Source organism: Hyperolius riggenbachi, chromosome 3, assembly GCF_040937935.1.
Source record: "Hyperolius riggenbachi isolate aHypRig1 chromosome 3, aHypRig1.pri, whole genome shotgun sequence".
NCBI lineage: Eukaryota > Metazoa > Chordata > Amphibia > Anura > Hyperoliidae > Hyperolius > Hyperolius riggenbachi.
This window is the reverse complement of record NC_090648.1, coordinates 66,244,728-66,259,217: the sequence shown is the minus strand read 5'-3', so window position 1 is coordinate 66,259,217 and position 14,490 is coordinate 66,244,728. Positions and strand designations below refer to the sequence as shown.

At 45.5% G+C, this 14,490-nt stretch overlaps 1 protein-coding gene and 1 long non-coding RNA gene across 7 annotated transcripts in view; one reads left to right on the top strand and one right to left on the bottom strand.

Moving 5' to 3' along the window:
* The window catches only part of NFIX (nuclear factor I X), a 291,898-nt gene that overhangs the window by 190,114 nt on the left and 87,294 nt on the right, over nt 1–14,490 (top strand). The window lies entirely within an intron of this gene.
* The window catches only part of LOC137562697 (uncharacterized), a 54,141-nt gene that overhangs the window by 24,931 nt on the left and 14,720 nt on the right, over nt 1–14,490 (bottom strand). The window lies entirely within an intron of this gene.

The window sequence follows — 14,490 nt, the reverse complement described above, 5'->3', positions numbered from 1 at the left end:
ACAGAGCTCTGTATGTTTGCATTGTGCTAAATGTGGGATTCTACCTTACTTGAGGAAAAAAATCAGTGCAGTGCAGCTAAAAAAAAGCAGCGGTCACTCAGAGCACTCTCAACGCTCGTTCACACTAGAGGGTTTTTCTCTTTTTTTAAGCACTGACGATTTTTCAAAATCACCCTGAAAGCACTTACACCATTATTCTCTACTAGTAGACCCAAGCCCGTTTAAAACAGACTCTAGGGTCGCTCACACGCCCGCCCAGCTCCCTGGCCCCGCCCTCCTGTCTCTGTGAGGCTGGGTTCGTGCTGCGCACATGTGCAGTCTGCAAAAAGCACGGACCAGCTACACAGGGACACGCATGGACACAGGGGTTTTATTATAGAGGATGAGACAGTTTACATCTGAGCGGTTCGTTTCCAAGCCGCTCAGAAAAGCAGAGCTTAGGCCATTTTTGAGGTGATTTTGCCTCAATAGAAGGTATAGGAAAAATGCAAATGCTCACAACATCGCTTTGTGCAGCGATTACGTTCGCTTTTTTAAGAATAAATGCATTGTATTTATTCTTTTCCGGATCAAAGAGTTCATTAACTGACGTCAGCAAAACCGCTCAGAAAAGCGGTTCCCAAAAAAAAAAAACCAGCGCGCAGGTAATCGCCGGGAATCGGAAAGAAAAATCGCGTCAAAAGCCATCCAATGCGGACGGACGCGCGGACGGAACGCAATGTGAACAAGGCCTCAGTAAGCTACACTGACCCTGTGTGTGAGCATTATTTAAACACCGGTAATAATAAAAAATAGCCCCGGGGGGTACTTACTTTGGGAGGAGGAAGCCTCTGGATTCTACTGAGGCTCCCCCGTCCTCTCCTGCAGCTCAGATCCAGCGCTGGCAGCCATCAAATATTCGCCTGGGCTCCAGGATCATAACAGTCCTGTGAGAGCCTCGCGCAGGAGCACTTGTTGCTTTCATTCAGGTTCAGACAGAAGAAGCCAAGCCCGATTGGATCCACTCTACTGCGCAGGCACAGACACCTTGCACCGATTGCAGTAGAGCGGAGCCAATCGGGCTCTGCTATTTCCGCCTGAGACTGAAGGAAAGCCGCTAGGGCACCTGCGCGAGGCTCTTACAGGCCTCTTATGGTCCTGGAGCCCGCACCGCCGACAAACTTGTTGGTAGACTTTCGATGGCTGCCAGCGCTGGATCGGGGGGGGGGGGGGGGGAAGAGGAGGACAGGGGAAGAATCATTACAATCCAGAGGCTTCCTCCTCACTGAGGTAAGTACCCCCATGCTCTTGTTTTTTTGTTACAGGTTTTCTTTAAAAAATGGCAGCCTCCATACCCCACTCACCACAAGGTCATTTTAAAGTGATGCCGAGGAGAACCTGGGGTCAAAAACCTCATAGTTCCCCATAGCTCCCAACTGTCCCTTTTTTGGAGGGACAGTCCTTCTTTGGTAATAAAATCCTTCTGTCCCTCTTTCTTCATCATTTGTCCCTCTTTCAGGACCGATCTACAGATCTAGGAAAATCTGCAGATCTCATACACACCTTGCTTAAAGTGAACCTCCGGACTAAAAATCTACTCAGCAGAACTGAAAAGGCTTGGTGTTTCTTTAACAGTTTCACAGCATCAGAACTTTGTTTTTCTTACTAAAGCATCATTTTTAGCTGCATTTTTAGCTAAGCTCCACCCATCAAAGAAAAAAAGCCCGGGCCTTTTTTCCCAGATGCTGTGCCGAGCATGATGGGATTTCCTATGTTATTATTCACGTTGGCTAGCAACTGGGAGGGGTGATCAGGACACAGGACAGTTGGAACTATCTCATGCTCCCTGTCACCTCCTTTCAACCAAAAAAGATGGCTGCCCTCATGAAATCACAAACATTCGCTTGTTCTTTTAAAACAGGGTGGGTAAGAGATTATATTACCTATCTATTTTAATTAACATAACTAATGTAACTTAATGACAGTATGTTAGTTTAGGCTGGAGTTCCTCTTTAACGGACAGACATCTGCAGATCAGATCTACCGGGATTGATCTGAAAGATTGAGAGATAAATATATTTTGACTGTATCTTTTGAGGTCTTTTGTGAATTTTTTTTTTTACAAAGATTATCTGAAGATTATCTTTGATCTTTCATTTTTGAAAGACGTTTATGTTGTGTGTACCCAGCCAGCTTTAGTATTCAAAATCTGCTGGCCCTCAAGGTGCGTACACACATGCGACTATAGTCGTTTGTAACGATCGTTCCCCGATCTTTACCAACGACGATCGTTACAAAAAACGAACCACCGACTATTAAGTCAAACGACGAACGAGCCAAATCGCTACAAAAGAAAGTTCTGTCTCGGCGGATTTTAACCAACGACGATTGTTTGCAAAAGTAGTACATCGTTGGAAACGATCGTTTGTACCAGGCTGGACATGTGCATTTCACTTTTTCTCCAGGGAACTTTACAATTTTATGCGCAGGCGCATTGAGTGCTTTTACGTGGTGTAACGTTCGTTCTAACGATGTGATCGTTACACACTTTTTAGAACTAACTTTACTCCGGTCGTTCTTTCGTCAATTAAAAGATCGTTCGTCGTTAACAACGAACGATCGTAGTCGCATGTGTGTACGTAGCATCATACTGCACGGCAGAGGTAAAATCGGCCAGTTATCTGCAGATAAAAATTGTGTGTGTGTGTGTATGGACCTTTAGGGGCAGAGAATCAGCAGGACAGCCAGGCAACTGTATTGTTTAAAAGGAAATAAATATGGCAGCCTCCATATTCTTCTCACTTCAGACATGCTTTGAATTATTATTATTATAATTCTTTCAGATTCCACCGTTTTTGAGCCACGTTAAGGTGGCCATACATTTATAGATTTGCAGCAGATTCGAGCATCAGATAGATTTCTGGCAGATGCCTGTCAAGTCGAATCTGACAGGAATCTGATGTGTGCCACACACTAGGAACAGATTTCCAATAGATTTCAGGATGAAATCTATTGGAAATCGATCTAAATGCATTATTGGACCGTTAAATCCAATGCAACTCTATGGGCCATCGATTTGCTGCCAGCAGCTGATCGACCTAGATTTTCCATCCTGTCAGATAGATCAAATCAATCGAAATCAGACACAAATCGATAGATTTGATAGAATCAATTTCCAATCGATTCCATAGAATCGATCGATAGCTGAAATCGACCAGTGTATGGGCTCCTTTATTGTATAAAAGTGAAAGTACACTTTGAAAATCCACTTAAACACTAGGGGAAGTAAAAAATGATAGAAAAGAATGAAGAACGACTCATCCTTCAGATCTTGTTTAAAAATGTAAAAACACGAACGATGTCCTCAGTGAACAACAAACTAATGATCCATGTTGATATCGGGCATTTTGAAGGACCGACATGACAGATCACTTCGGCAGATAATCGTTCATCGTCAGCAGTGTGTACAACGTCGTGAGCGGTTGTAAACAATGTTTCCGCAAAGTCTGTGGCACTTCCCCCTCCATCTCAGGGCTGTGGAGTCGGTACAAAAATCATCCGGCTCCAACTCCGACCCCTCAGTTTATGGAACCGACTCTGACTCCAGGTATCCAAAAATTGCTCTTACTCCTCGACTCCGACTCCGCAGCCCTTGCAGGACTATATAGTGGGTACAAAAATCATCCGACTCCTCAGTCTATGAAACCTCTGACTCCAGGTACCTAAAGATTGCTCCGACTCCTCGACTCCAACTCCAGAGCTCTGCTACACCTGGCACTGTTTGACGATCTTATTGGGTGACAATCATTTGGCATTTTGGTTGCGGTCTTCTGTTGTGGTTCACAGGAAATCGCTCAAGCTCTCTTGGCTTTGATTGTGTAACGATCGTTTATTGGTCGTTACACTATTCTATCTTTCGGTGTGTCCATAGTTTTAAACTCACAATTCCCTGTGTTGCACTGCTGTCATTTGCCCACAGATTTCATCTGTTTATAACAAATCATAGTGAGCACACAGGCCCTCCGGAAACATCCACTGACTCCCAGCTTGCATTGCACCTCACTGAAATAGTGAATGTCCCTATGTGGGTATATTCCTGACTGACTGCTGTACTCTGCTTCCCTCTAGTGTACAGAAGTAATATTGCATGCAGCAGGGTGACCTGGGCACAGTGCTTTGCTTGTTTATTTGCATTTATTTACATATGGATCAGCTTCCTGCACTGCCTGTCTAGACTGATGAGTATAGGCTGTGGTGAGCGTTCCAGCTGTCCTCTGTGCGCAATGATTACTCTCCCCTTTCATGTAGCTTTCAATACATGTTGCTTGATAGCGCTGGCATCTCCCGCAGCACTGTACAGAGTATATTGTCTTGTCACTTAACTGTCCCTCAGAGGAGCTCACAGTCTAATCCCTACATATGTCTATATCATTTAGTGTATGCATCTAATGTAGTCTAGGGCCAATTTAGGGGGAGGCCAATTAACTTAGCTGTATGTTTTTGGGATGTGGGAGGAGATTAGAGTGCCCAGAGGAAACCCACACAGATATGGGGAGAACATACAAACTCCTTCCGATAGTGCCCTGGCTGGGATACTGGGGACCCAGTGCTGCAAGGCGAGAGCGCAAACCACTACACCACCGTTCTGCCCACTTTTGCATTTGGTGATGTGTGCTCTCGTCCCCAGGTAAGCTCACTATCCCATTTTGCAGCTCTGCTCAAGGTCCCTGTAGGCCAGTGATGGCTAACCTTGGCACTCCAGATGTGACAAAACTACAAATCCCATCATGCCTCTGCCTCCCTGAGTTATGCTTAGAGCTGTTAAGAGTATTGCAATGCCTCATAGGACTTCTAGTTCCACCACAGCTGGCGTGCCAAGGTTAGCCATCACTGCTATAGGCAGTCTCACACCAAACACTTTTTACATTTCTTTCAATTCAAGAATTACTATACATTTTTTTGATGATTGATTGTAATATTTAAAAAAACTATCCAATGCATCAAACACGTGTGAAATGCTCCACAATTATCAAAAAAAAATCGCTTGCGTCTATGTCTGTGATCACAGTGGTGCGTTGCGGTGTGGCGTAATGACCGATTTGTAAGGTTACCTTCTGCACTACCTGTGCGATGGTCACAGTGCGGCCGGTGCGATCTAATGGAGTGCAGCATCCCAACACTCTGCATGCGGTGCGTTACTGTGAAGAGCACACGTTAACAGTGACAGTGAAGCATACTTTTCGTACACTGTATGCAACATAATGGTTGAATAACGTGCTGCGGTACAAATTTAACATTGCCTTTCATTCCTGCATCACAGGGAACACAACCCAATGCCTCACAGTGAACGTATCCTAAGGCTGCGATCACAGTGGAATCTGTGTTAGGCTCCCTGTGAAAACCGAAACGCGAATGAACAAAAGAGACAACGCACCTTTTGGTCTCATACAATGAAGCATACAGTCAAGGAAAAGAATGCTTCACTGCCTCTGATAATACCCGCATCATGCAGTGCGTTGGGATACTGTAGTGGGTTGGATCCGAAAGCGCTGCACACTGGCTGAACATTGCGTGGACTTCCTATTGCAGTGCAACTTTCTCCATTAAAGCGGATCCAAGATGAAAAACTAACTATAACACGTAACTTCTCTATATATCTTTTCTACAGTTTAGATAGTTTACACAGCATATCTAGCTGCAAACAGCTTCAAAAGTTTACGATTATTTATTCATGTGATACAATGAGGGCAGCCATGTTCTGATTGTCACATTGTCACAGGCTGAGGGCTGGAGATGCTATCAGCTTGCCTGTGTGTAAATTTAGTCCCCTCTCCTCCCCCCTCTGCCTCTGAAATCAATGGCTAGTAACCGCCACCTGCTCAGACTGAGCTCCCATAAGCCCTTGCTACTAAGGCTCCAAGTGCCAGGGCACTCTGGAGAAGCGGTGGGCCAGGCTTGTTTAGTTTATAGGGAATTGAAGTATTAAAACAAAACAAAAACTGTATTTGGCTTGAGGAATGCCCTATAAACTATATGAAAGGAACACAATTATGCAATGAGTAAAAGTTTATCTCGAATCCACTTTAAGATGCCCCCATTAATGCCCTACGGTGAACGTAGCCTATTTTAAGAAATTGACAATCTGCTCTACACCATTAAAGGAGCTGACACACCTGTTAAAAACATGGGGAGCAGGCATGTATGTGAAGCTGTCCTCCTTGATCGCGTGCCCATGGCCGAAGTGCTCTGCACATATACATGACATCACAATTGATGTCATGTGCATGTGCAGAGCGCTCCTGCCCTCAGGTGCACGATCAAGGATGCCCGCCTCCTGGTCAGCATTTGCGCACCACTGGCCTACCCGGAAGCGGCCGACGGGAGCTTTTTTGGTGAGAGTAAAGGGGGGGGGGGGGGGAGGAGAACAGGGGACTGGTGGGCATGAGGACTGCTTCACATACATGCCTGCTCCCCCCCAATCCCCCCCCCCCCCCCCCCCGATTTTTTAAATTTGCATCCGCTCTGGTATCCTTAAAATGTTCATAAAGATAGATCAGAAAAATCCACCACTCTCAATCTTCTTTTATGAAAGAAAGAGGAGAAATTCAAATGAACACAAAAAAAAACATTAAATTTTTCTGTACAACCGATCGTTTTGATCAAATTGCCATCAAATTGGATGATTTTATTGTATCATGTGTGGCCACCTTTAGACTATGGTAGGGAGTATAGATCATGAGCTCTTGTAAGGGACATGACTGCGGACTCCGTAATGCACTGCAGAAGACGTCAGCGCTATATAAACACAAGTGATAATAATAGTAAGCGTGTCTTCAGTTTTGCGTTGGTGAGAGCAGCAGTTCTCCCTCACGCCTCAGCAGCCCTCTCCTCCCTCGCCTCTCTCCCCCCTCTCTTCCTCTGTCACACAGGGTTAAACAAAATGAATGTTGGCCCTCTGCCAAACAGATGCAGAACTGGATCCGGCCCAACACTCCACATTCACTGCATTTTATTTATACCCGTCACCGCGTCACCACCAGAGAGCTCTCCTCACTACCACAACTGACTCTCACATGCTGGGGAATAAGGTCATCTGGGTCCACGGAGCTGACACTCCACTGTGCACAGAGCAGCCTCATGCATGGAGGAGCTCAAAGGGGAGAAATCCTTGCTTCCCACGGCGACCAATCAGATTATCTTTTGCACTCACCCAAAAGCACTGAGAACGTGAAAAAGGGAATTTGACTGGTTGCTGTGGACAACCAAGGCCATTGTTCTATTAAAGGGAACCCGAAGTGAGAGGTATATGGAGGCTGCCATGTTTATTTTCTTCTAAACAATACCAGTTGCCTGGCAGTCCTGCTGATCTCTTTGGCAGCAGCATTGTTTGAACCACACTTTGGAAACAAGCATCTGGCTGATCCAGTCACAAAAACATCCAATCTGCATGCTTGTTCAGGGGCTATGGCTGTAAAGGCCCTTACTCACCTCACGATTCTTCACACGATTTTTATAAGGGACAAACGCTTGTTTCCACAAAGTTGTGAAGTGGCGCGAGATTAGGCAAACGGCAGTTTGCAATAAGGACCATCATGGCAGATCGGATCTTTAAGATCCCCGACAAAACCCGTGCAAAGTGCCACGACCGATTGAACTCTACTTTGCGTCCGTCGCGTGTATTCGCCGGCAGGAATATGGATCAGGGGACGCTCATCGCCGGGGGACGTCGCTGAGATCCATCTTCTTGCATAGTCAGTTGAGTATTAAGCTTAGAGTCAAATGATCAGCAGGACAGCCAGTTAATCTGCATTGTTTAAAAGGAATTAAATGTCAGCCTCCGTATTACTCTCACTTCAGGTTCACTTTGAACTTGTTAATACACAACGCTGTAATCAGGCTAAGCAGAGAACGGCATGAAGCTAAAGGTACTTACACACATGCGATAACTGTGGGCTGAAATGGGCAATCGATCGCAATGTTATTTTTGCCCCCCCCTTTCACAGGAATCCACTCTGTTTGGCTGATCATCGACCCTCCGCCCCCTCCCTCCATAGCAACAGAACGCCTGAAGCCTAGTGACGTAATTGTAAAGCATCTCTCCCTGAAATTGTCGGCCGAAGCTGTGTCCTCGCCATTCACCAGATTGGGACTCGATCCCTCAGGCCACAGTGCGGAGCCGAGGCTGTACAGATGCCTCTCCAGCCTCTAGGTTAGCAACGTTGCTATGCAGAGGGGAGGAGGGATGATGGAGCGGCGCATGACGCCTAACCCTAAAACCTCCCTTCCTGACACCTAACACTAAATCTCCCCTTCCTGACTTCTAACCCTAGAACCCCCCTTCCTGATGCCTAAGGCCCCGTTCACACTTGCCTTTTGGCATGCAAACGGATCGGATCAGGACCTGTACGGTTCCGATCTGGATCCGGTCCGTTTGCATCAGGCATGCATCAGGCTGCCATCCGGATCCGTGTGGTAAAAACAGCGAAAATTAAAATAAAATTGTTGGGGTCAGCAGAAGGTGCACCTGGTGCACCTGTAAAATTAGGTCCTCCGCTGTTTAGGCCTCACCTCCACCTCCGACATACTGCCAAACAGCTCCAGCACGTTAGTCACTGCTGCTCCTCTGCTGCCCATGTGTCCCCATCCGAAATGGCCGCTAGAATACGCATAGGAAGTGGGGTAGAAAGTCAGGTGTTTGTATCCTGTGTGTTATGTGCTTTCCGTTCCCCATATGTTTCTATTTCCAGATGGTGCAGTCAGGCTCCGGTCCGGGTGCGTGGGCCAGATGAACCGGACCCGAAAAATAGTGCATGTTGGAAAAGTGTCCGGAGTCCGGATCCGATCCGGCTCCGTTCTGTACGAAACGTACGCATGTGAACGTCCGCATAGACTTTGCATTGCTATGCGGAACGTACGTTCCGCTTGTACAGTATATGGTCCAGATCCGATCAGGCGGATCCGGACAGGGAACGCTAATGTGAACCAGGCCTTACCCTAGAACCCCCCTTCCTGACTTCTAACCCTAGAACCCCCCTTCCTGACTTCTAACCCTAGAACCCCCCTTCCTGACTTCTAACCCTAGAACCCCCCTACCTGACTTCTAACCCTAGAACCCCCCATCCTGACTTCTAACCCTAGAACCACCCATCCTGACACCTAACCCTAAACCCCCCCTTCCTGACTTCTAATCGTAGAACCCCCCTTCCTGACTTCTAACTCTAGAACCCCCCTTCCTGATGCCTAACCCTAGAACCCCCCTTCCTGACTTCTAACTCTAGACCCCCCCCCCTTCCTGACACCTAACCCTAAAACCCCTCTGCCTGACTTCTAACCCTAAAACCCCCCTTCCTGACACAACCCTAACCCCCCTCCCTGATTTTTAACCCTAAAACCCCTCTTCCTGACTTCTAACCATAAACCTCCTTTCCTGGCGCCTAACCCTAAAACCCCCCTTCCTGAAGCCTAACCCTAAAAACCTCCTTCCTGGTGCCTAACCCTGAACCCCCCCTTCCTGACGCCTAACCCCAAGCCCCCCCTTCCTGACGCCTAACCTTAACCCCCCCCCCCCACCACCACGTCCCTAACCCGCCGCAAATAACCTAAATACAAAAAAATGGGTTTCAAAAGTGATACATTTCAAAATGATAACTTTCAAAAAAGAAACATTTTTCTGGCTATTTTCTGCTTTTGGCTCCCAATAGCTGATATTTGCATTAGCGCCTATTACCCTATTACCCAAAGGCGCCCAAGTTTCCTACTTACGGGGTGAGCACCCTATGAAGCGTGCATAGCTGTGCTACGGACAGAACGCTGGGCTGGAGCTGATAGAAATGTTTCTGTGCTTGCTGCAATTTATGTTAGGAATAAATACTGCATAAAGGAATATGTAAAATCTGTGTAACAGTACAGCACACATCATGGATTCTTGGGAAAAGAACTAATGTGTTTTGTCCCACAAAGTTTCCACTCTATTATGGAGATAATGTAGTCTTCCCCCTTCCATTTCCCTCTCTGTGAGCCAGGCCAGGCATGGGGGTAGGTAGAGGGGGCACAGCTGCTGCCCAGATTTCCTCAGAATATGGAGCATCAGGTGCAGCACTAACCTCCCCTTCCACCAAGCCTTGCCAACACCGCCATCTGTGATCGGCTCGCAAGCCCAGCAATGCCTGATGTGTGTCTGCAAAGCATTCTGGGCACTGTAGTCTCTGGCAGGCATGAATACATAATTGCCCATGCACGGCACTGCTGCAATCTTCATATACTTACTGCAGCAGCCTAAACTGTAACAACATTCACAGGAATAAACGCACGTCCGCATGGAGCTGAATTTATCATTTTTAGCATCTTGTCAATCTCAACTGTTGTATCAAAAGTATGCTTGAAAAAGAAAAATACAGGTAGTCCCTGACTTACGAACGCCTGACTTACTAACGACCCGCCGATACAAACAGCATGGATTCTGTGATTCAAAAAAGTTAAAAAAAAAATAAAAAAAAAATTTCAAAGTGGACTTGTAGTTTTTGAGAAAATCGATTTAAAAAAATTCAAAGAAAAAATGGCTTTTAAACTTATATAAGCAGGTACAGAGGGCAGATGTGACACAGAGGGGGACACTGGAGGCACAGGGGGGCACAGAGGAGGTACAGGGGACAGAGAGGGCACAGTGTTCCAACTGGAGAACAGATTCAGGTTAAGAACGAACCCACAGTCCCTATCTCGTTTGTTAACCGGGGACTACCTGTAACAGAACAGATAAGGTGGCCACACACCATACAATTTTTTAAATATCTGACACACCATACAATCTGTAGAGAAATTGAAGAAAAATATCTGGCATTCCGGATAGATAAAAATCGAAAAAAACTGGAAATCCGATCGGATTTTTCAGTCGAATGAAAAAAAAGCTTTCGATTTTTTCGGGAGATCCGATCGTTTTTATCGAATTGGTGTAAATTCGGATCATTTTATTGTATTGTGTGTGGCCACCTTAATAGAGATATTAGCATACCTCCTAACTTTTAGAGAAAAGTCACGCCCTTGCCACAACTCTAACCACGCCCCAGCACACCCCTAATCAAGCATATAAAAAGTATGGGGTTTTTTTTGTTTTTGTTTTTTAAAACCACACTGGTCCTTTCTATCCTGGTTCTTTTTCCTTTATATTAACATGTGAATATAAGAAATAAAATCCATTTAAAGGATGGGAATAAAGTTTAGAGTCAATTAAGCACATTTTTCTGTAGAAAAAATACATATATTCATTATATATTCTGTACATCAGTCCTGAAAGATGAAGAAAGAGGGACAGGGTCCCTAAAGAGGGACCAGGTCTGCAAAAGATGCCTCAGCAGCCCCCATAAGAGCATGCCACCCCACAAATAGTGCTACCCAACAAATATTGTTTTCTCACAAATAATGCTACCCCACAAATAGTGCTGTCACTTGCCCCTATAAGAGCATGCACCCTACAAATAGTGCTACCCCATAAATAGCACTACCCTACAAATAGTACTACCCCACTAATAGTGCTACCTCACAAATAGTGTTATCCTACCAATAATGCAACCCCCAAAATAGTACTACCTTACAAACACTGTTACCCCACAAATAATGTTACCTCACAAATCGTGCTATCCCCCAAAAATGGTACTCCTCAAATAGTGCTATTTTCAGATAATGTTACCCCACAAATAATGCTACCGCATAAATAGCACTTTCCCACAAGCAATGCTACCCCATACCCCTCAAATAGCACCCTGTGGGGAAAAAAAAAGGTTGGAAAACCCGGTGTTAGATTCCGTCACCTGAAAGACGCACACAAATAACTGAGAGCCAGAGGAAGGTTTGGCTGGATCTTTGTTTATCCCTGGCCGGCCCGGTGAACTCATGTGGAAAAATGTTTTCTGTGAACCTATTTGATCTTTCTATGCTTTGGCACTTCTTAGATTGTTAATAATTGGGTACATGTCACAGGATATCCTGCACGCTTGTAGATGGCTGTTAGGTTAGAGACACCAGCAGCAAATTACAGGAGGAAGAAGAAGAGACAGGAACAGGAAGTGGCAGAAATGATGGGCTTCCTTAGGAAAATAAAGACTACGCGACTCTTTTGTCTTGGTCAAGTGACCTGTGTTGGTCTGGTGGAGCTTCTGCCCAGAAATCTTGTCCAGGGGTGAAGCAGCGCACTTATATCGTGCAGGATGTGGTTACAGAACGCTATTTTCTGTCTTTCTATGTAGACAGGTTCCATTATAATGGTCTGTCAACAGAGAAGACTGCAACATCTTCAGAAGGAACCGTAACGACATACATTTGAATGCAGTAAATTATTCAGGAGACCGACTTTTATGGTAAATATCCCGGTTTTTAGCATCCGTAACACTTCCTACAGCTATATATTGCTGTGCATTGGTACGTAGCCCCGCCTTCCCATTGAGACTTAGCCTAGGCTGTTTATTATGCAAAATTCTCCCCCTAACCCCCCCCCCCCCCCCCCTTCAACCCAGAGTATTCTGAGAGATCAATCTTTTCTATTGTCTTTAGACCTCAAAGTAAACAAACATTCAACAGAGCTCACCTGCCAGTACTAAAGATTTTGCTGCCTGTGATACATTTCTGAAAGTAAATCAGGGAGAGGGAAGATTTTAGATTGGGAAAACACTGACTAAATAATGTATAAATTAATATTGTAAAATATTAATATTGTAAAAAAAAACCACAATAAGCAATTTTATTCATTATGCCATTTTGACTACAGTTATAGTTGACTACAGTCTCGTCAGTTTTAAACTTAGGGCTACGCCACTTCAGCACAAAGATTGACCATATTTTTCGGACTGTAATGCTGGACATACACGGCTCGTTTTATATTATCAATCGAGCCGCAAATGGCTCGATTGATAATATTCAACCTGTCCAATACCCCGCCGGATCGACTCTGCGCTCGATACCGGCGGGGAGAACAATGGGAGCAAACGAAAAGCTGATTAGCAGCGCCCGCGGGGACGAGCGGGAATCGATCCGCGCGGACGAGCGGTGACACGCCATCATGGAGCCGCTGGCTCGATACCGGCGCATTCTCGAGCCGTGTATGCCCAGGGTAAGACGCCCCGGCCATAAGATTCACCTAGGTTTAGAGGACAAAAAACAGGGAAAAAATATATACTAAACCTGGTGCTTCCATGGTGAAGGGGCATCTTATGGATTATGCCCCCTTTGTACCTCGTGTCTCCCTTGTACCTCTTGTGTCTCCTCATGTCCCCTCTGTCACCTTGTATCCTTCTGTGTCCCCCATGTGTCTGCCTCTATCCTCCTCTATGCACCTTTGTGTCCCCCTGTGTCCTCCGTTGGTCCCCCTGTGTCCTCCTCTGCATGGGCACAGTAAAGGGAGTCCCCAACATTGCGGCAGGTTGGAGGTTGGTATTAGCAGCGTTCACAAGCTAGGAACTCCCTGCATTTGGACTATAGGACACAGTGAATTTTTTACCCAATTTTTGGGGGAGCAAAAGTGAGTCTTATAGTCCAAAAAATACAGTATGTCCTCACCATTCAACTCACTTTATAGCAGAAGGCCATTAAATATGTTTTTATTTTTGTGTGCAACTGCTATAGCTATTGTAGCAAACTTGCTGAAAACCTTGGCAAGTGTATACATATTGGTGATAAAAGCCCTGGTTCACCCATCTGGACTTCTCATACTGACTTATTTGGCTATGGCAGAGGTTATGAACTCTCCCTGTCAACACCCTCTCATCGCTCCCTGGTGACATCATCACCTGGCCTCCGCACTTATACAGGGGCCAAGCAGCAGTCAGATGATTGGGGGAGGTGTCTGTCAGGAGGAAACATAATTTATCTTGCAAGCATTTCCTTTACTTTAATCTTCAGGTCTTTTCTCACCTGATTCCCTCGGTGCAGGAAATTCTGCCAGGACATCTTGTCAGTGGTGTTTCTGTCAGTAGGGAGACTTCTGTTTTTGGTGAGCTGTTATGCGTCACAAGTCAGGTCTTAGACACACCCCTCATATAGTTGTGGAGCCAAACATAGTGTGATGATGTCACCACAGTCCCCCTCCCCTTCCACCAACCTGCTGGAAAAGCACTCTCATTTAGGGACAATGCATCATGGGAGTCTTATTTTCACTGTATTTTTGAGGCATCCGATATGAGCGTCTTTTATTTTAATAACAGATTGGTGTGATGGAAATGAGTGACGATTTGCTGCAATAATGGAAAAATTATCTTTTCAATATTCACTGAAAAATTTGTGTCTATATTACGTTTGCTAACCAATCACCAGCCATCAGAATGTCCGGATATGATCCAAGAAATAGCTGTACTGACCACTAGAATCTAGCAAAAATGTTTATGTATTATTTATTCTTTTTAACAGCCATACTCCTCACTGCTTGCTTGGCAGTTGGAAAAAGCTTGTTCTTTCCCACAATGCAACGAGGTTCACAGACAGCAAACTGTCAATCCTTTCTTGGTTAAAGTTCCTCTGTAGAGTGTA